The following is a 23,675-nucleotide window of genomic DNA, read 5'->3' on the forward strand; positions in this document are numbered from 1 at the left end:
TAAAGTGAGAACAGCAAATGTTCTTTAACAAAAATGTGTAGAAATATATATACTAATCACAAAACACTTTAGGTTTTGATAAACAGGCTATAGTGCATTTGTTCTCACTTTAAAGTAGTTTTTTTATCAAAGAAGTGCTGTGGTCACAGCACTGTTTGAGAAACTACTTGAAAACTTTATATCCAACTTAATTGTTTAAATAATAAAGTCTGGCGTGAGAACAGCAAAAGTAATGTATTAAACAAAACAATTATATTTCTGGTTGATTAAAAGTGCAAAAGTTTTGGTCATCTAAAACTAAGACTAAGAGTAAGAGATGACAATAACTGGTATGCAATGTAATTACATTATGGCAAACTAAACATCTTGTTTGCTCAATGAAAGAGTAAATGTGGGAAACAGAGTAAAAATGTTCCCACAGATGGTTTTAAACAATAACCTAAATCTCAGTTGAGTCGTCATGAACCCTGATCATCACCTTTAGATTCAATCATTCTGGCAAGGGGTAGAGGTGTCTGAAAAGGATTTTCATCCCTTGACCTGTCACCTCTGCCTTCAACCTTAAATACAACCTCCAACTTCTTATTAGTGTGAAATGCCTAGTGGCGCAAGAGGAAAGCATAGGTCTCCCAAGCTGAAGGTGGTGGGTTTGAATCTTGCTCAGAGCAAACCTTCGTTTTCTGGCTTTTTAAGGCCAAAGTGCCGAGGCAGGCCGCCTCCCTCCTCACGCCCTCTTTTGGCTCCGGTGGGAGGGGGAGGATCTTTTTTGGGAACCCGCCTCTGGGGCGGGATTTTCTTTATGAGCCTGCCTCCTGGGGGCGGAGCTTAAGAAATGTACATATTAAGCAAAGTGATTTTTGTACTTTTCACATTCATTTGATTGAACCAGTTTATTTTTAGTTTTTATTGAGATATTTGAGTTTTTTTATGACACTTTATTTCAGCTGTTTTGTTTGATTATTATTATTTTTTTTTTTTTTTTTTTTTTTTGAGCTTTTGGTTGAGTATTGGTTTTCTTTGAGGTTTGAACCTATGACGTTTGGTTTATGAAGCCTAGTTTTTATCTATTGAGCCACACTGGCATGTAAGGTATAATCGGGAACTTATATTTAACCAGCCTTTTAGAATTTAGATGGACAGTGAAAATGTTCTTCAGGGGACTTGAACCCAGAATGTTCTGTTTATAAACCCCAGGCTTATGACCTGTGCCACACTGGCATGTAAGGTACAATCGGGAACTTATATTTAACCAGCCTGTCAGAATAAAGAATGGACAGTGAAAATGTTCTTCAGGGGACTTGAAACCAGAATGTTCTGTTTATAAACCCCAGGCTTATCACCTGCGCCACATTGGCATGTAAGGTACAATCGGGAACTTATATTTAACCAGCCTGTCAGAATAAATAATGGACAGTGAAAATGTCCTGTGGCAGGTTCGAACTCGCAACCTTTGGTGTACAAACACTGGATTTTACTCATGAGCCACACAGGCATAAGTGATGCAGTTGAGAATGTCTGACTTAACCCACCTTTCAGAATATAGAGGTTCTTTAGGAGTTCCATTAGGAGGTGAAGAATATATTCCATAATTATACTTCTTCCTTGTGTGATTGACATGTCTTGTGTCCTACTACAGTAGACCTATTTTTAGTGATTAGCATCTAGGGTGTCGGCATGCAGGGTGATATCCTGGAGCTGAAGTCCGGTGGCTATTTATATAACAAAGGAGTTTGAGACAGACAGCTTGATCAAAGACTTTGGTTTTACATATGCAATAAAAGTCCGACACCCTACACCCATGTCAACTGTTTAAAAAGGTTAACCAGGATAGGATCATTTGTCAGTCAGGGGCGCAAGCCTTGTGTGCAGGAGACGTCAGCCACTTCGCTGGCTGGCGTGAGTTTATGCTTTGTTTCACTGCTGTAAGCTGTACTTCGTTGAAATAAACATCTTGGAACTTCCATCTCGTCTCATGTCTGCCGTGCACAATTCTCCTCTGTATGGTATGAAATATACATCAGAGGTTAAAAAACAATGCACACTTCAGGAGGTTCAAACACTGCACCTTTCAGAAGGACAGTGAAAATGTTATTCAAGAGGCTTGAAACCTTGTTTGATTTGTTGTTTCAGTTTTTATATTGAATAGTTTTTTGTTGATTGTTAGTTTTGTTTGAGTTTCTTTTAGTTTTGTTTGAGTTTTTTGTTGATTATTAGTTTTGTTTGAGTTTCTTTTAGTTTTGTTTTGATTGAGCTTCTTTTTGTTTTGTTTGAGTTTTTTGTTGATTATTAGTTTAGTTTGAGTTTCTTTTTGTTTTGTTTGAGTTTTTTGTTGATTATTAGTTTTGTTTGAGTTTTGAACCAGTGACCTTTGGGTTGTAAACCTCAGACTTATCTTTTGAGCCACGCTGGGCTGTAAGGTACAATCTGGGACTTATATTTAACCCACCTTTTAGAATTTAGATGGACAGTGAAAATGTTCTGTCGCAGAAATGAACTCTGGATTTTACTCTTCAGCCACATATGCATGAGAAATGCAGTTGAGAACATTACATAAATTTTGAATCAGTACGTTTTTGTTGAAAATTATTGTACTCATAAATAGTTGTTTGACATCTTCAATGGTATTGTTTCTTTTAGTTTTAATATTGAGTCATGTTTGAGTTTTGAACCTATCACTTTTGGTTTATATACCTTTGTTTTTATACTTATGCCACAAAGGCATGGAAGATGCCTCTGATAACCATACACTTAACCTTTCCCCCAATTACCCAGGTGTAAGTAGTCACTGATTAGCCCCTCCCCTATAAAGCCTACTGGCCATGCTAGCTTTCCTGTTTGGTCTTTCTTTGTTTGCACTGACTGAGCAAAGTAGGAAACTGCTTGTAATTGCTTTAGCACTTTTTGAGTTTAGGCCATTGATTCTTTTTGGACTTGGTGGTCCTAATGTATGTTTCGCAGGCATCCCTTCTGTACACATCAGTGTTGATGACCAAATGTGCAGAAATGTTGCCTTTGTGATCTGTACCTTCATATTGTGGTTCTAACAGAGTTCTACTTATAGGCTTGTCTACTCTCGCCATTGTGGTTCTAACAGAGTTCTACTTATAGGCTTGTCTACTCTTGCCATTGTGGAACACATCAACAGTGTGGTTACCTTAGCACTTTGGAAGGAATAGATGGAATACCATCAAGTTGAATTTACTGAGCTGTTCTTACTCTGCCATGGTCACATGTATACAATCTCCATAGTCCTGTTCTTACCCCAAATTGTTGTTTGTTTTTGTATTTAATTGTTTGGTGTTTGTTGCAATAAATACATGAAATGGAATTTGTTGGATTCAATTTAAAAAAGGTATCCTTGAGTCACTAGCTCAAAACAGAATGCAGTTCACAAGTATGGAGCTCAGCCTATAATTGATTTGATTGACATGCTGCATGCCATGAGTGTATAAAGTGGTATTTCTTTTTAAATGTATGCTCTATTCTAAGATGAGCTGTGGTCATAACAGCACTGTTTGAGTTGAAAACTTTAAAGACGTTTAACAGTCTAAAGTGAGAACAGCAAATGTTCTTTAACAAAAATGTGTAGAAATATATATACTAATCACAAAACACTTTAGGTTTTGATAAACAGGCTATAGTGCATTTGTTCTCACTTTAAAGTAGTTTTTTTATCAAAGAAGTGCTGTGGTCACAGCACTGTTTGAGAAACTACTTGAAAACTTTATATCCAACTTAATTGTTTAAATAATAAAGTCTGGCGTGAGAACAGCAAAAGTAATGTATTAAACAAAACAATTATATTTCTGGTTGATTAAAAGTGCAAAAGTTTTGGTCATCTAAAACTAAGACTAAGAGTAAGAGATGACAATAACTGGTATGCAATGTAATTACATTATGGCAAACTAAACATCTTGTTTGCTCAATGAAAGAGTAAATGTGGGAAACAGAGTAAAAATGTTCCCACAGATGGTTTTAAACAATAACCTAAATCTCAGTTGAGTCGTCATGAACCCTGATCATCACCTTTAGATTAAATCATTCTGGCAAGGGGTAGAGGTGTCTGAAAAGGATTTTCATCCCTTGACCTGTCACCTCTGCCTTCAACCTTAAATACAACCTCCAAATTCTTATTAGTGTGAAATGCCTAGTGGCGCAAGAGGAAAGCATAGGTCTCCCAAGCTGAAGGTGGTGGGTTTGAATCTTGCTCAGAGCAAACCTTCGTTTTCTGGCTTTTTAAGGCCAAAGTGCCGAGGCAGGCCGCCTCCCTCCTCACGCCCTCTTTTGGCTCCGGTGGGAGGGGGAGGATCTTTTTTGGGAACCCGCCTCTGGGGCGGGATTTTCTTTATGAGCCTGCCTCCTGGGGGCGGAGCTTAAGAAATGTACATATTAAGCAAAGTGATTTTTGTACTTTTCACATTCATTTGATTGAACCAGTTTATTTTTAGTTTTTATTGAGATATTTGAGTTTTTTTATGACACTTTATTTCAGCTGTTTTGTTTGATTATTATTTATGTTTTTTGTTTTTGTTTGAGCTTTTGGTTGAGTATTGGTTTTCTTTGAGGTTTGAACCTATGACGTTTGGTTTATGAAGCCTAGTTTTTATCTATTGAGCCACACTGGCATGTAAGGTATAATCGGGAACTTATATTTAACCAGCCTGTCAGAATAAAGAATGGACAGTGAAAATGTTCTTCAGGGGACTTGAACCCAGAATGTTCTGTTTATAAACCCCAGGCTTATGACCTGCGCCACACTGGCATGTAAGGTACAATCGGGAACTTATATTTAACCAGCCTGTCAGAATAAAGAATGGACAGTGAAAATGTTCTTCAGGGGACTTGAACCCAGAATGTTCTGTTTATAAACCCCAGGCTTATCACCTGCGCCACATTGGCATGTAAGGTACAATCGGGAACTTATATTTAACCAGCCTGTCAGAATAAATAATGGACAGTGAAAATGTCCTGTGGCAGGTTCGAACTCGCAACCTTTGGTGTACAAACACTGGATTTTACTCATGAGCCACACAGGCATAAGTGATGCAGTTGAGAATGTCTGACTTAACCCACCTTTCAGAATATAGAGGTTCTTTAGGAGTTCCATTAGGAGGTGAAGAATATATTCCATAATTATACTTCTTCCTTGTGTGATTGACATGTCTTGTGTCCTACTACAGTAGACCTATTTTTGGTGATTAGCATCTAGGGTGTCGGCATGCAGGGTGATATCCTGGAGCTGAAGTCCGGTGGCTATTTATATAACAAAGGAGTTTGAGACAGACAGCTTGATCAAAGACTTTGGTTTTACATATGCAATAAAAGTCCGACACCCTACACCCATGTCAACTGTTTAAAAAGGTTAACCAGGATAGGATCATTTGTCAGTCAGGGGCGCAAGCCTTGTGTGCAGGAGACGTCAGCCACTTCGCTGGCTGGCGTGAGTTTATGCTTTGTTTCACTGCTGTAAGCTGTACTTCGTTGAAATAAACATCTTGGAACTTCCATCTCGTCTCATGTCTGCCGTGCACAATTCTCCTCTGTATGGTATGAAATATACATCAGAGGTTAAAAAACAATGCACACTTTAGGAGGTTCAAACACTGCACCTTTCAGAAGGACAGTAAAAATGTTATTCAAGAGGCTTGAAACCTTGTTTGATTTGTTGTTTCAGTTTTTATATTGAATAGTTTTTTGTTGATTGTTAGTTTTGTTTGAGTTTCTTTTAGTTTTGTTTGAGTTTTTTGTTGATTATTAGTTTTGTTTGAGTTTCTTTTAGTTTTGTTTTGATTGAGCTTCTTTTTGTTTTGTTTGAGTTTTTTGTTGATTATTAGTTTAGTTTGAGTTTCTTTTTGTTTTGTTTGAGTTTTTTGTTGATTATTAGTTTTGTTTGAGTTTTGAACCAGTGACCTTTGGGTTGTAAACCTCAGATTTATCTTTTGAGCCACGCTGGGCTGTAAGGTACAATCTGGGACTTATATTTAACCCACCTTTTAGAATTTAGATGGACAGTGAAAATGTTCTGTCGCAGAAATGAACTCTGGATTTTACTCTTCAGCCACATATGCATGAGAAATGCAGTTGAGAACATTACATAAATTTTGAATCAGTACGTTTTTGTTGAAAATTATTGTACTCATAAATAGTTGTTTGACATCTTCAATGGTATTGTTTCTTTTAGTTTTAATATTGAGTCATGTTTGAGTTTTGAACCTATCACTTTTGGTTTATATACCTTTGTTTTTATACTTATGCCACAAAGGCATGGAAGATGCCTCTGATAACCATACACTTAACCTTTCCCCCAATTACCCAGGTGTAAGTAGTCACTGATTAGCCCCTCCCCTATAAAGCCTACTGGCCATGCTAGCTTTCCTGTTTGGTCTTTCTTTGTTTGCACTGACTGAGCAAAGTAGGAAACTGCTTGTAATTGCTTTAGCACTTTTTGAGTTTAGGCCATTGATTCTTTTTGGACTTGGTGGTCCTAATGTATGTTTCGCAGGCATCCCTTCTCTACACATCAGTGTTGATGACCAAATGTGCAGAAATGTTGCCTTTGTGATCTGTACCTTCATATTGTGGTTCTAACAGAGTTCTACTTATAGGCTTGTCTACTCTCGCCATTCTGGTTCTAACAGAGTTCTACTTATAGGCTTGTCTACTCTTGCCATTGTGGAACACATCAACAGTGTGGTTACCTTAGCACTTTGGATGGAATAGATGGAATACCATCAAGTTGAATTTACTGAGCTGTTCTTACTCTGCCATGGTCACATGTATACAATTTCCATAGTCCTGTTCTTACCCCAAATTGTTGTTTGTTTTTGTATTTAATTGTTTGGTGTTTGTTGCAATAAATACATGAAATGGAATTTGTTGGATTCAATTTAAAAAAGGTATCCTTGAGTCACTAGCTCAAAACAGAATGCAGTTCACAAGTATGGAGCTCAGCCTATAATTGATTTGATTGACATGCTGCATGCCATGAGTGTATAAAGTGGTATTTCTTTTTAAATGTATGCTCTATTCTAAGATGAGCTGTGGTCATAACAGCACTGTTTGAGTTGAAAACTTTAAAGACGTTTAACAGTCTAAAGTGAGAACAGCAAATGTTCTTTAACAAAAATGTGTAGAAATATATATACTAATCACAAAACACTTTAGGTTTTGATAAACAGGCTATAGTGCATTTGTTCTCACTTTAAAGTAGTTTTTTTATCAAAGAAGTGCTGTGGTCACAGCACTGTTTGAGAAACTACTTGAAAACTTTATATCCAACTTAATTGTTTAAATAATAAAGTCTGGCGTGAGAACAGCAAAAGTAATGTATTAAACAAAACAATTATATTTCTGGTTGATTAAAAGTGCAAAAGTTTTGGTCATCTAAAACTAAGACTAAGAGTAAGAGATGACAATAACTGGTATGCAATGTAATTACATTATGGCAAACTAAACATCTTGTTTGCTCAATGAAAGAGTAAATGTGGGAAACAGAGTAAAAATGTTCCCACAGATGGTTTTAAACAATAACCTAAATCTCAGTTGAGTCGTCATGAACCCTGATCATCACCTTTAGATTCAATCATTCTGGCAAGGGGTAGAGGTGTCTGAAAAGGATTTTCATCCCTTGACCTGTCACCTCTGCCTTCAACCTTAAATACAACCTCCAACTTCTTATTAGTGTGAAATGCCTAGTGGCGCAAGAGGAAAGCATAGGTCTCCCAAGCTGAAGGTGGTGGGTTTGAATCTTGCTCAGAGCAAACCTTCGTTTTCTGGCTTTTTAAGGCCAAAGTGCCGAGGCAGGCCGCCTCCCTCCTCACGCCCTCTTTTGGCTCCGGTGGGAGGGGGAGGATCTTTTTTGGGAACCCGCCTCTGGGGCGGGATTTTCTTTATGAGCCTGCCTCCTGGGGGCGGAGCTTAAGAAATGTACATATTAAGCAAAGTGATTTTTGTACTTTTCACATTCATTTGATTGAACCAGTTTATTTTTAGTTTTTATTGAGATATTTGAGTTTTTTTATGACACTTTATTTCAGCTGTTTTGTTTGATTATTATTTATGTTTTTTGTTTTTGTTTGAGCTTTTGGTTGAGTATTGGTTTTCTTTGAGGTTTGAACCTATGACGTTTGGTTTATGAAGCCTAGTTTTTATCTATTGAGCCACACTGGCATGTAAGGTATAATCGGGAACTTATATTTAACCAGCCTGTCAGAATAAAGAATGGACAGTGAAAATGTTCTTCAGGGGACTTGAACCCAGAATGTTCTGTTTATAAACCCCAGGCTTATGACCTGCGCCACACTGGCATGTAAGGTACAATCGGGAACTTATATTTAACCAGCCTGTCAGAATAAAGAATGGACAGTGAAAATGTTCTTCAGGGGACTTGAACCCAGAATGTTCTGTTTATAAACCCCAGGCTTATCACCTGCGCCACATTGGCATGTAAGGTACAATCGGGAACTTATATTTAACCAGCCTGTCAGAATAAATAATGGACAGTGAAAATGTCCTGTGGCAGGTTCGAACTCGCAACCTTTGGTGTACAAACACTGGATTTTACTCATGAGCCACACAGGCATAAGTGATGCAGTTGAGAATGTCTGACTTAACCCACCTTTCAGAATATAGAGGTTCTTTAGGAGTTCCATTAGGAGGTGAAGAATATATTCCATAATTATACTTCTTCCTTGTGTGATTGACATGTCTTGTGTCCTACTACAGTAGACCTATTTTTAGTGATTAGCATCTAGGGTGTCGGCATGCAGGGTGATATCCTGGAGCTGAAGTCCGGTGGCTATTTATATAACAAAGGAGTTTGAGACAGACAGCTTGATCAAAGACTTTGGTTTTACATATGCAATAAAAGTCCGACACCCTACACCCATGTCAACTGTTTAAAAAGGTTAACCAGGATAGGATCATTTGTCAGTCAGGGGCGCAAGCCTTGTGTGCAGGAGACGTCAGCCACTTCGCTGGCTGGCGTGAGTTTATGCTTTGTTTCACTGCTGTAAGCTGTACTTCGTTGAAATAAACATCTTGGAACTTCCATCTCGTCTCATGTCTGCCGTGCACAATTCTCCTCTGTATGGTATGAAATATACATCAGAGGTTAAAAAACAATGCACACTTTAGGAGGTTCAAACACTGCACCTTTCAGAAGGACAGTGAAAATGTTATTCAAGAGGCTTGAAACCTTGTTTGATTTGTTGTTTCAGTTTTTATATTGAATAGTTTTTTGTTGATTGTTAGTTTTGTTTGAGTTTCTTTTAGTTTTGTTTGAGTTTTTTGTTGATTATTAGTTTTGTTTGAGTTTCTTTTAGTTTTGTTTTGATTGAGCTTCTTTTTGTTTTGTTTGAGTTTTTTGTTGATTATTAGTTTAGTTTGAGTTTCTTTTTGTTTTGTTTGAGTTTTTTGTTGATTATTAGTTTTGTTTGAGTTTTGAACCAGTGACCTTTGGGTTGTAAACCTCAGACTTATCTTTTGAGCCACGCTGGGCTGTAAGGTACAATCTGGGACTTATATTTAACCCACCTTTTAGAATTTAGATGGACAGTGAAAATGTTCTGTCGCAGAAATGAACTCTGGATTTTACTCTTCAGCCACATATGCATGAGAAATGCAGTTGAGAACATTACATAAATTTTGAATCAGTACGTTTTTGTTGAAAATTATTGTACTCATAAATAGTTGTTTGACATCTTCAATGGTATTGTTTCTTTTAGTTTTAATATTGAGTCATGTTTGAGTTTTGAACCTATCACTTTTGGTTTATATACCTTTGTTTTTATACTTATGCCACAAAGGCATGGAAGATGCCTCTGATAACCATACACTTAACCTTTCCCCCAATTACCCAGGTGTAAGTAGTCACTGATTAGCCCCTCCCCTATAAAGCCTACTGGCCATGCTAGCTTTCCTGTTTGGTCTTTCTTTGTTTGCACTGACTGAGCAAAGTAGGAAACTGCTTGTAATTGCTTTAGCACTTTTTGAGTTTAGGCCATTGATTCTTTTTGGACTTGGTGGTCCTAATGTATGTTTCGCAGGCATCCCTTCTCTACACATCAGTGTTGATGACCAAATGTGCAGAAATGTTGCCTTTGTGATCTGTACCTTCATATTGTGGTTCTAACAGAGTTCTACTTATAGGCTTGTCTACTCTCGCCATTGTGGTTCTAACAGAGTTCTACTTATAGGCTTGTCTACTCTTGCCATTGTGGAACACATCAACAGTGTGGTTACCTTAGCACTTTGGATGGAATAGATGGAATACCATCAAGTTGAATTTACTGAGCTGTTCTTACTCTGCCATGGTCACATGTATACAATTTCCATAGTCCTGTTCTTACCCCAAATTGTTGTTTGTTTTTGTATTTAATTGTTTGGTGTTTGTTGCAATAAATACATGAAATGGAATTTGTTGGATTCAATTTAAAAAAGGTATCCTTGAGTCACTAGCTCAAAACAGAATGCAGTTCACAAGTATGGAGCTCAGCCTATAATTGATTTGATTGACATGCTGCATGCCATGAGTGTATAAAGTGGTATTTCTTTATAAATGAAATAAGCTACTCTAAGATGAGCTGTGGTCATAACAGCACTGTTTGAGTTGAAAACTTTAAAGACGTTTAACAGTCTAAAGTGAGAACAGCAAATGTTCTTTAACAAAAATGTGTAAGTGTAAAAAAAATATATACTAATCACAAACACTTTAGGTTTTGATAAACAGGCTATAGTGCATTTGTTCTCACTTTAAAGTAGTTTATTTTTTATTTTTTAGCTTATCAAAGAAGTGCTGTGGTCACAGCACTGTTTGAGAAACTAGTTGAAAACTTTATATCCAACTTAATTGTTTAAATAAAGTCTGGAGTGAGAACAGCAAAAGTAATGTATTAAACAAAACAATTATATTTCTGGTTGATTAAAAGTGCAAAAGTTTTGGTCATCTAAAACTAAGACTAAGAGTAAGAGATGACAATAACTGGTATGCAATGTAATTACATTATGGCAAACTAAACATCTTGTTTGCTCAATGAAAGAGTAAATGTGGGAAACAGAGTAAAAATGTTCCCACAGATGGTTTTAAACAATAACCTAAATCTCAGTTGAGTCGTCATGAACCCTGATCATCACCTTTAGATTCAATCATTCTGGCAAGGGGTAGAGGTGTCTGAAAAGGATTTTCATCCCTTGACCTGTCACCTCTGCCTTCAACCTTAAATACAACCTCCAACTTCTTATTAGTGTGAAATGCCTAGTGGCGCAAGAGGAAAGCATAGGTCTCCCAAGCTGAAGGTGGTGGGTTTGAATCTTGCTCAGAGCAAACCTTCATTTTCTGGCTTTTTAAGGCCAAAGTGCCGAGGCAGGCCGCCTCCCTCCTCACGCCCTCTTTTGGCTCCGGTGGGAGGGGGAGGATCTTTTTTGGGAACCCGCCTCTGGGGCGGGATTTTCTTTATGAGCCTGCCTCCTGGGGGCGGAGCTTAAGAAATGTACATATTAAGCAAAGTGATTTTTGTACTTTTCACATTCATTTGATTGAACCAGTTTATTTTTAGTTTTTATTGAGATATTTGAGTTTTTTTATGACACTTTATTTCAGCTGTTTTGTTTGATTATTATTTATTTTTTTGGTTTTGGTTTTTGTTTGACCTTTTGGTTGAGTATTGGTTTTCTTTGAGGTTTGAACCTATGACGTTTGGTTTATGAAGCCTAGTTTTTATCTATTGAGCCACACTGGCATGTAAGGTATAATCGGGAACTTATATTTATCCAGCCTTTTAGAATTTAGATGGGCAGTGAAAATGTTCTTCAGGGGACTTGAACCCAGAATGTTCTGTTTATAAACCCCAGGCTTATGACCTGCGCCACACTGGCATGTAAGGTACAATCGGGAACTTATATTTAACCAGCCTGTCAGAATAAAGAATGGACAGTGAAAATGTTCTTCAGGGGACTTGAACTCAGAATGTTCTGTTTATAAACCCCAGGCTTATCACCTGCGCCACATTGGCATGTAAGGTACAATCGGGAACTTATATTTAACCAGCCTGTCAGAATAAAGAATGGACAGTGAAAATGTCCTGTGGCAGGTTCGAACTCGCAACCTTTGGTGTACAAACACTGGATTTTACTCATGAGCCACACAGGCATAAGTGATGCAGTTGAGAATGTCTGACTTAACCCACCTTTCAGAATATAGAGGTTCTTTAGGAGTTCCATTAGGAGGTTAAAAAACAATGCACACTTTAGGAGGTTCAAACACTGCACCTTTCAGAAGGACAGTGAAAATGTTATTCAAGAGGCTTGAAACCTTGTTTGATTTGTTGTTTCAGTTTTAATATTGAATAGTTTTTTGTTGATTGTTAGTTTTGTTTGAGTTTCTTTTAGTTTGAGTTTTTTGTTGATTATTAGTTTTGTTTGAGTTTCTTTTAGTTTAGTTTTGATTGAGTTTCTTTTTGTTTTGTTTGAGTTTTTTGTTGATTATTAGTTTAGTTTGAGTTTCTTTTTGTTTTGTTTGAGTTTTTTGTTGATTATTAGTTTTGTTTGAGTTTTGAACCAGTGGCCTTTGGGTTGTAAACCTCAGATTTATCTTTTGAGCCACGCTGGGCTGTAAGGTACAATCTGGGACTTATATTTAACCCACCTTTTAGAATTTAGATGGACAGTGAAAATGTTCTGTCGCAGAAATGAACTCTGGATTTTACTCTTCAGCCACATATGCATGAGAAATGCAGTTGAGAACATTACATACATTTTGAATCAGTACGTTTTTGTTGAAAATTATTTTACTCATAAATAGTTGTTTGACATCTTCAATGGTATTGGTTCTTTTAGTTTTAATATTGAGTCATATTTGAGTTTTGAACCTATCACTTTTGGTTTATATACCTTTGTTTTTATACTTATGCCACAAAGGCATGGAAGATGCCTCTGATAACCATACACTTAACCTTTCCCCCAATTACCCAGGTGTAAGTAGTCACTGATTAGCCCCTCCCCTATAAAGCCTACTGGCCATGCTAGCTTTCCTGTTAGGTCTTTCTTTGTTTGCACTGACTGAGCAAAGTAGGAAACTGCTTGTAATTGCTTTAGCACTTTTTGAGTTTAGGCCATTGATTCTTTTTGGACTTGGTGGTCCTAATGTATGTTTCGCAGGCCTCCCTTCTCTACACATCAGTGTTGATGACCAAATGTGCAGAAATGTTGCCTTATCTGTACCTTCATATTGTGGTTCTAACAGAGTTCTACTTATAGGCTTGTCTACTCTTGCCATTGTGGAACACATCAACAGTGTGGTCACCTTAGCACTTTTAATGGATTCCCAAGATGGAATACCATCAAGTTGAATTTACTGAGCTGTTCTTACTCTGCCATGGTCACATGTATACAATTTCCATAGTCCTGTTCTTACCCCAAATTGTTGTTTGTTTTTGTATTTAATTGTTTGGTGTTTGTTGCAATAAATACATGAAATGGAATTTGTTGGATTCAATTTAAAAAAGGTATCCTTGAGTCACTAGCTCAAAACAGAATGCAGTTCACAAGTATGGAGCTCAGCCTATAATTGATTTGATTGACATGCTGCATGCCATGAGTGTATAAAGTGGTATTTCTTTTTAAATTAAATAAGCTATTCTAAGATGAGCTGTGGTCATAACAGCACTGTTTGAGTTGAAAACTTTAAAGACGTTTAACAGTCTAAAGTGAGAACAGCAAATGTTCTTTAACAAAAATGTGTAAGTGTAAAAAAAATATATACTAATCACAAACACTTTAGGTTTTGATAAACAGGCTATAGAGCATTTGTTCTCACTTTAAAGTAGTTTATTTTTTATTTTTTATTCAGCTTATCAAAGAAGTGCTGTGGTCACAGCACTGTTTGAGAAACTAGTTGAAAACTTTATATCCAACTTAATTGTTTAAATAAAGTCTGGAGTGAGAACAGCAAAAGTAATGTATTAAACAAACAATTATATTTCTGGTTGATTAAAAGTGCAAAAGTTTTGGTCAACTAAAACTAAGACTAAGAGTAAGAGATGACAATAACTGGTATGCAATGTAATTACATTATGGCAAACTAAACATCTTGTTTGCTCAATGAAAGAGTAAATGTGGGAAACAGAGTAAAAATGTTCCCACAGATGGTTTTAAACAATAACCTAAATCTCAGTTGAGTCGTCATGAACCCTGATCATCACCTTTAGATTCAATCATTCTGGCAAGGGGTAGAGGTGTCTGAAAAGGATTTTCATCCCTTGACCTGTCACCTCTGCCTTCAACCTTAAATACAACCTCCAAATTCTTATTAGTGTGAAATGCCTAGTGGCGCAAGAGGAAAGCATAGGTCTCCCAAGCTCTACAACAGTGGTTCCCAAACCTTTTCTTGTCAAGGACCCCCACATTTACACTTTATTAACCCGTGGAACCTGAACCTAACCCTAACCCCATAAGAGAAGATTGTTACAGATCTAGCAGTGATCTAGAATGATCAATTATATTAATAAAACGTCAAAAACTGTGAAAATGAAGAAAATGAAGTTGAAGAATCACTATAAATCTAAAACAGGTCAGAGTATTTCATCCAGTTATAAACAAGGAAGTGGTCCGGGTCTGCAACCATTTGATTGGAGGAGACATTGTAAGGAGCCCTAGGATTGGCTGAAGGCAGACCGATCTGATTGGCCAAGGAATCTGTCAATCAGAATGATTGGCACGTCAAAAACCAGGACAGCACCCTAACTCAGTTACCTATTGCTATTTGCAACAACAGTCTTCCTTTGCCTGTGAGTTAGAGTTTGGAGTTGGATTTTGGCTGATATTTTTTAATCCTCCAAAAAAGTACACATGTATGTCTTCCAAACCCATGAACTATAGTATGTCTTTTTTTATCCTTCAAAATCATGAAAAACAACATATTATAGTAAGTCTTCCGAAACTATATACAGTTTTCTGTAACTCATTTCAACTGCCGAAACCCAGGATTGAACTAGGGACGTTTAGATCTTCAGTCTAATGCTCTTCCAACTGAGCTATTTCGGCTTGTAAGTGACACATCCAGAATGTATTTTTCAATGAATTGTTAGTTCATTGCAATGCCATTTCAATGCCATTGGTCATGATATTTGCATATAAATACCCCCCACAGAGGCTGAAATTCACACAAATTAAAAATGTCTGGACTCTGTGCAATTTTGAACATTTTTTAACCTAAGACTTTTGACCTTTACCCTAATAAAAGTAGGTACAATAATTGTAATATATGTTTTTTTGTGATCATTAGAGTGTCTAGAACATGTTTTATTCATTATTGTGAAAGATATCCCCAAAATGTAAATCATTAATTTATATAATAATTATATAATTATTATATAATTATTATATAATTATTATAAATTTTTCATCAAACTTTATTTTTTTTATTTTTTTTAACATTTTTTTTTTGCCTTAGTTCTAGTAGTACAAAGTAGTAGTAAGGTTGAAATCTATTTTTTGCAAGTAGAAATTAATGCGGGTGTTAGAGGGTTAAACATAAACTCATAAACCGCAGTGAGATCAGCTTGAGAGTCATACGGTTGTCTGTACCTCATTTCTACTGCAGACTCACCATCTCCCGATCATGTGGCAGCGTTCTAACACACTGAGCCACTGGCTCGAGACAATTCACACTGCTTTTTTGTTTGTTTTCTTCTTCTGAAATTGGTCTTGAAAATAAAGAATTATTTGGGGTTTGAACTCACCATCTCCCAAACATGTGGACAGTGTTCTAACACACTGAGCCACTGGCTCCAGACAATTCACACTGCTTTTCTTTTTGTTTGCTTGTAAGTGAAACATCCAGAATGTATTTTTCAATGTATTGTTAGTTCTTAAACATAAACTCATACAGTTCATCCCACAGTGAGATCAGTTTGAGAGTCATACGGTTGTCTGTACCTCATTTCAACTGCCGAATCTCAGGTTTGAACCAGAAACCTTCAGATCTAAAGCCTAACGCTCTCCCAGCTGAGCTATTACTGCTTGAAAGTAACACATCCAGTAGGCCTATTTATTTTTACATTGACTGTTACTTGTTACTTCTTAAACAAAAAAACTCATAAAGTTTTTCACCCAGTGAGATCAGCCTAAGAGTCATAGGATTTTCTGTACCTCATTTCAACTGCCAAAAGCCTGGATTGAACCAGGGACCTTTAGATCCTCAGTCTAATGCTCTACCAACTGCGCTAATTTGGCTTGTAAGTGTCACATCCAGAATATATTTTTCAATTGATTGTTAGTTCTTAAACAAATAAACTCATAGTTTTCCCCCAGTGAGATCAGCCTGGGAGTCATACGGTTTTCTGTACCTCATTTGACCTGCTGAAAACCGGTTCCATTTGTACACTGTCAAAGTAACTAACTTAATACTATCAACATCTATCTATTCTATAGTCCCTCTACAACAGTGGTTCCCAAACCTTTTCTTGTCAAGGACCCCCACATTTACACTTTATTAACCCGTGGAACCTGAACCTAACCCTAACCCTAACCCTAACCCCATAAGAGAAGATTGTTACAGATCTAGCAGTGATCTAGAATGATCAATTATATTAATAAAACGTCAAAAACTGTGAAAATGAAGAAAATGAAGTTGAATAATCACTATAAATCTAAAACAGGTCAGAGTATTTCATCCAGTTATAAACAAGGAAGTGGTCCGGGCACGGTGGCACAGTTGGTAGTGCTGTCGCCTCACAGCTAGAAGGTCCTGGGTTCGATTCCCGCTCGGGGCGCTGTGGGTGCTGGCGGCGTGTTTCCTCCTCCGCGTCATCAGTGCCCATACCCGAGGCGGTGTTGGCGAAAGGGCCTTTCTGTGTGGAGTTTGCATGTTCTCCCCGTGTCCCCTAGGGTAGGTACCCTCACAAAAACATGCAGTAATCCTGGTCTCTAAACTGCCTCCCCCTGGCCAGCCGGGGCGCCTGATGGGGAGGAATGGAACTGGTTGGAATAACGTGTTCCTTCCACGCGCTACGTCCAACCAGGGAAACTCCCCCCTGTCAGGTGTAAAGGAGCAACTTGGACACTCAGGCATGAAGGAAGCATGAGTTCAAGTCCGTTGCTCTCCCCAGGTTGGCGGAGGGTGTGTAGAGCCCAGGATCACATTAGATAATTGACACAGGGGTGAAAAATGGGTTACAAAATCGTGGGATAAAAATTATAAAAAAAAAGAAAAAAAACAAGGAAGTGGTCCGGGTCTGCGACCATTTGATTGGAGGAGACAATGTAAGGAGCCCTAGGATTGGCTGAAAGGCAGACCGATCTGATTGGCCAAGGAATCTGTCAATCAGAATGATTGGCACGTCAAAAACCACGACAGCACCCTAACTCAGTTACCTATTGCTATCTGCAATCCTTTGCCTGTGAGTTAGAGTTTGGAGTTGGATTTTGGCTGATATTTAGTACACATGTATGTCTTCCAAACCCATGAACTATAGTATGTCTTTTTTTTATCCTTCAAAATCATGAAAAACAACATATTATAGTAAGTCTTCCGAAACTATATACAGTTTTCTGTAACTCATTTCAACTGCCGAAACCCAGGATTGAACTAGGGACGTTTAGATCTTCAGTCTAATGCTCTTCCAACTGAGCTATTTCGGCTTGTAAGTGACACATCCAGAATGTATTTTTCAATGCATTGTTAGTTCTTAAACATAAACTCAGAGTTCATCCCGCAGTGCAAGCTTGAGAGTCATACGGTTGTCTGTACCTCATTTCTACTGCCGACTCACCATCCCCCGATCATGTGGCAGCGTTCTAACACACTGAGCCACTGGCTGCAGACAATTCACACTGCTTTTTTGTTTGTTTGTTTTTTTCTTCTGAAATTGGTCTTGAAAATAAACACTTATTTGGGGTTTGAACTCACCATCTCCCAAACATGTGGACAGTGTTCTAACACACTGAGCCACTGGCTCCAGAAAATTCACACTGCTTTTTTGTTTGTTTGCTTGTAAGTGACACATCCAGAATGTATTTTTCAATGTATCAATGTACACTGTCAAAGTCACTAACTTATCATCTAGTATAGACCCTCTACAACAGTGGTTCCCAAACCTTTTCTTGTCAAGGACCCCCGAATTTACACTTTATTAGCCCGTGGAACCTAACCCTAACCCGGCTATAATCCATGGTCAAAAACGATGAAAAACGAGGATTTGAAAAAAAAGACAAAATCACTTCCAGACCATGGGCTATAGTCCATGGTGTCGGAGTGATTTTCGTCCTCAAAAATGATGAAAAACGGCATGCTACAGTTCCCTAACCCTAACCCTTGATCGTAGGAGATAGTAATGTAGGACTCTACGGATCGAGTGCTATCCAGTCATAAAGTTTGAACACTTGAAGAAACTACTACAGAAAACTGGAAACACCGCCAATGTGGCGCACTGCATCCTATCCGTAGGAATGAACAATCGACAGCAGGTGACAACAGAAACAGGACGGAAGACAATGAGGACGGACACAAGTGTGGCCTGATAATTTGCCCAGCTGGTACCCACTTAAGGCCCAATCAGATCCCAGTTCAAACCCATATAGGCAAACACAGGTGGCACACATGGTTCTGAAATAAAATGGCCCATTTGGATACCACCTAAGACCCAGTTAGAAACCCACATAAGCCCATATGGGCTAACACGGGTGGGCCCTTTGTGAATACTGGGTGCACGTCCCACTTGGAACCCAAGCCCATAGCCCATGTCAAAACCCAATTGGGCCCAGGTGGACATGTTAGCTGGGCAAGGGCCCCTGGGCACGTGCCCAAAGTGCCCATATGGTAGATCCGGCCCTGGATTTCAGCTGTAGGTGAACCCTGAGCCTTGTGTATAAATTGACTTGAATTCACTTGATGTGAATGCTCTGATGAAGGCTGCATGCATAGCCGAAACGCGTCAGCGTAACTTTTTGGTGTTTGCCAATAAAGAAATGGAAATGTGAGTACCTTGTTTAATTTTTGGATGTGCGACCTTTTTGGAATTTCTAATTCCTATTTTTTATGTATAAAATATACATCAGTAGCCTCTCTGTAACTATGACTATGATATGTAGTGGAGTATAGTAGCCTCTCTGTAACTATATGACTATGCCATTTTTCATAATATTTTTCCCATTATGTTTTAGCTACGGACAACCATTTGATGAGATTCAGAACCAAAACGTTTGAATCTCCTGTTGTCGTCTTCTGTTGTCGCATTAAGTAATGCAGACGTTTAACAGTGATGTAACTCTTTTTAATAATTTTTTTTTAAAACCAAATGGACCCTTATGGATCCACGCGGCTGACTTTGACCTTCCCGTGTGCCCGCGTGTGAGCGGTGTGCATGCCGCCTGCATTAACCCATTTTAGACGGGAACCCATTTTGGCGTCAGCATTACGTTATTCTTTAGCTATTGAAAAATAGCAGATCTACAAGCTCATAGCGCGCCACCGAGTGGCGCGCTACGAGCTTGTAGGTCTGCTATTTTTGAAAAATCAAAGAACGACTGACATTTTTAGAATCTGATCTCGGGTCAGAATGGGTTAATCAGACCAGCTGTGTGTCCAGTGGAAACCTCGTATGAATCTGATCTCAGGTCAGAATGAGTTAATGGAACCTCTCTCTGCCAATATGAGCTAAGAAGACAGAAACTTCACCCCATTATGGGACTCATAAATCAAGTGACTGTCTCCGCCTGCCATCGGAACAAGTGGTGGAGGAAGATAGTATGACTCCACCGCCTCTCAGCGATACTTCACTTTATATCTAATATGAACCTGCTGGGCCCTGAATAATTAACCCATTCTGACCTGAGATCAGATTCATACGAGGTTTCCAATGGACACACACTGGTCTGATTAACCCATTCTGACCTGAGATCAGATTCTAAAAATGTCAGTCGTTCTTCGATTTTTCAAAAATAGCAGACCTACAAGCTTGTAGCGCGCCACTCGGTGGCGCGCTATGAGCTTGTAGATCTGCTATTTTTCAATAGCTAAAGCATAACATGATGCTAACATGATGGGTTCCCGTTCAGAATGGGTTAGCGAACAGATTTTAATGATAACATGACGTTCAAATTGAAAAATGTGTGTAGATATGCAATTTCATGGTATTTCTTTCTTTAGAACATTGGGAGGAAAAAAAAAGTTACATAGGGCAATCCGGACAAGGTTGAGATTTATAATCGACTGAATTCATTATGATTAATAGGGCTGCGAATCTTTAGGTGTCCCACGATTCGATTCGATTCCGATTCTTGGGGTGACGATTCGATTCAAAAACGATCTTTTCGATTTTCGATTCAAAAAAATATTTTTTTTCGATTCTAAAGCAGTTTTTTTATTTTTATTAAAAACAATTAAATAGAATTTTAGCATGATCTACTCCAGTCTTCTGGCATGAAAGCAGAGTACATTTAGTAAAAAGCTTGTATAATTGTAAAGGTTGTATCAACTGAATGATTTAAACACACAAAGGTTAAATCCAAGAGTAAGAACATGTCTCATTCATTTAGCTTGCACAAATTTGAACCAGTACAAAAGTTACAAAATCTCTTCTCACTCAATACCAGAACAATACATTAGTATTAAAACAGGTGTAAAATAAATACAATTGGCAGGCTTAGCTGGTAGTAAATGCACTATGCAGAAACCCAGGCCATAATGCATTGCATGCACAGGTACATTTGTGCAAGAAAAAAAAAAAAAAGATTTTTGGAAAATGAGAATCGATTCTGAATCGGACGGCATTAGAATCGCGATTCTAACTCGAATCGATTTTTTTTGAAAGGCCTAATGATTAACCACTTAAAATAGCAAATCTACAAGCTCACAACGCGCTGTGGAATATGGCTACTTTCTGCAAAGAGATTTGGTGTCTATAGAGGGAATAACCCATTCTGAACGGGAACCCATTTTGGCGTCAGCATCATGTCATGCTTTAGCTATTGAAAAATAGCAGATCTACAAGCTCATAGCGCGCCACCGAGTGGCGCGCTACGAGCTTGTAGGTCTGCTATTTTTTGAAAAATCGAAGAACGACTGATTTTTTTTTAGAATCTGATCTCAGGTCAGAATGGGTTCATCAGACCAGTGTGTGTCCCAGTGGAAACCTCGTATGAATCTGATCTCAGGTCAGAATGGGATAAAGGAAGGGGGTCCCTCAGGGCTCAATACTAGTGTGTTTTCTGTTTACTGTCCTATACTTTCTACTTCGTCCTGCGATCTCTACAAGCTCACGATGCGGACGAGAGGCCAGCGCTGAAGTGGACAGAGTCCTTTCAGAGAGAGTTGCAGTAATAGTGCATGCTGAGGATCTATTGATCTGATCAGTTTCACCATAATGGATTGTTGACCCCATGGGATACGGGTGGGTGGGGGGGGGGGGGGGGGTGATTAATTAATAATTTAGCATGCTTAAGTGTTAGCTGACGCTGGACGGATTAGTGTACTTGTACACTAAGTGGAATAAGTCAAAGTTTAATGTATACCACAATGTAGACATTTTCAGTTCAGTTTTAACCCATTCTGAACGGGAACCCATTTTGGTGTCGGCGTCGTGTTATGCTTTAGCTATTGAAAAAATAGCAGATCTACAAGCTCATAGCGCGCCACCGAGTGGCGCGCTACGAGCTTGTAGGTCTGCTATTTTTGAAGAGTCGACTGACATTTTTAGAATCTGATCTCAGGTCAGAATGGGTTCATCAGACCAGTGTGTGTCCCAGTGGAAACCTCGTATGAATCTGATCTCAGGTCAGAATGCCGGTATAGTCAAGTAAAAAAAGTCTTCTTCTAAGATGTAGAATTGACACACAATGAAGTATCGTATCATCAGTCGAGAATTTCGGAGAGGGGCGGGCCGTCTCCCAGCTGAGACACTTCCTATTGGTTCACCCCTCCCTCTGCACAATGATTGGTTAGCGAAAACACACAAGGTTCACTCCCACTCGTATGCCAGTTCTCAAGCATGCATCTTCTCCCTTCTGGCTCCAAAACTGTGGAATGCACTTCCCATTGCAGTCAGAACTGCAGCATCACTCCCAATCTTCCGCCGTAGTCTGAAAACCCACCTTTTCAGACTCCGTCATGGCCCATAGCACTTACCCTACCCCCTTAGATAGCACTTCCGTAGACTTAGATAGCATTTGATACAGACTTATAGCATGTTATGTAGACAGCACTATAATTGCATTGCATATAGTCATAGCACGCCATAGTACATATGTATAGCATAGTAGTATATATGTATATAGTTTCATTATATAGATATTCCACTGTTACTTTATTAGCTTACGCGTGTTTCATGATAAATGCTTTTTATGTGATGTATTCCCATGCTTTTTTGTTCTTGCTTAATGTAAGTCGCTCTGGATTAAGAGCGTCTGCTAAATGCCTGAATTGTAAATTGTCACCGAGGCGGTTTTTTTTCTCCTTTGAAAAAAACCCCCACCGCCTGCGGCCTCCTGAAGGCTAACAGTGAAATCACCTCAACGTGGTATACAGTCACCGGGTGAATGTACTTCATCGTCACTAACTCGAGCACTAACTATGAGACCCTGCAGATCAGGGTGCAGCTGTAGCACACAAAACACACACACGCACGCACTCACACACACACACAACTTAACTTTAAAAAAACTTAACTTAAAAAAAAATCTTAAAAAAACAAAAAAAACTTAACTTAAAAAAAATCTTAAAAACTTAAAAAAACACAAAAAACTTAACTTAAAAAAACGTTTAAAAACACAAAAAATTGAACTTTAAAAAGAAAACCTTAAAAAAGTATGTAATTTATTCTAATTGTTGTTATTGCCATTTACGAGCTGCGTTCGCTTCCCGCGTTTGCGCGTCTTACTTGTCTAACCTACGATCTCCACCGCTATCGTATAGTGCAGGGGTTCCCAAACTTTTTTGGACCAGGTACCCCTTTTGGGGTAGATATTTTTCCAGGTACCCCCTCATCCTCACAACACAGATAACAATATATTTACAACCACACGCAGTGTTTCCTGCAGGAAAAAGCTTTGGCATGGTGCTGGGCGCAGGCCGCAGGGGGGCCTTCTTGCGTCGAACATTTTGATTAATTAATTAATTTGATTAAATAATTAATGAATAAGATTAATAAATTAAGATTAATTTGTATTATTGCTCTTGTATTGCTATTGGAGACACTGGGGGGACACTGGGCAGGCACTGGGGAGGCACTGGGGAGGCACTGGGGAGGCACTGGGGAGACACTGGGGAGGCACTCGGGAGGCACTCAGGGGGACACTGGGGAGGCACTGGGGAAGCACTCAGGGAGACACTGGGGAGGCACTCAGGGAGACACTGGGGAGGCACTCAGGGAGACACTGGGGAGGCACTCAGGGAGACACTGGGGAGGCACTCAGGGGACACTGGGGAGGCACTGGGAAGGCACTGAGGGGACACTGGGGAGGCACTGGGAAGGCACTGAGGGGACACTGGGGAGGCACTGGGGAGACACTGGGGAGCATGGGGAGGCACTCAGGGGGACACTGGGGAGGCACTGGGGAGGCACTGAGGGGACACTGGGGAGGCACTGGGGAGGCACTGAGGGGACACTGGGGAGGCACTGGGGAGACACTGGGGAGCATGGGGAGGCACTCAGGGGGACACTGGGGAGGCACTGGGGAGGCAC

At 38.9% G+C, this 23,675-nt stretch overlaps 1 protein-coding gene across 1 annotated transcript in view; it reads right to left on the minus strand.

Moving 5' to 3' along the window:
• LOC310854144 (interleukin-1 receptor accessory protein-like 1) overlaps positions 1-23,675 on the minus strand; it is a gene marked incomplete at its 3' end in the record, with an annotated part of 690,918 nt that overhangs the window by 357,599 nt on the left and 309,644 nt on the right. The gene's annotated exons all lie outside the window — the stretch shown is intronic.

Source organism: Protomyctophum parallelum (assembly GCF_964188405.1).
Source record: "Protomyctophum parallelum genome assembly, chromosome: 23".
NCBI lineage: Eukaryota > Metazoa > Chordata > Actinopteri > Myctophiformes > Myctophidae > Protomyctophum > Protomyctophum parallelum.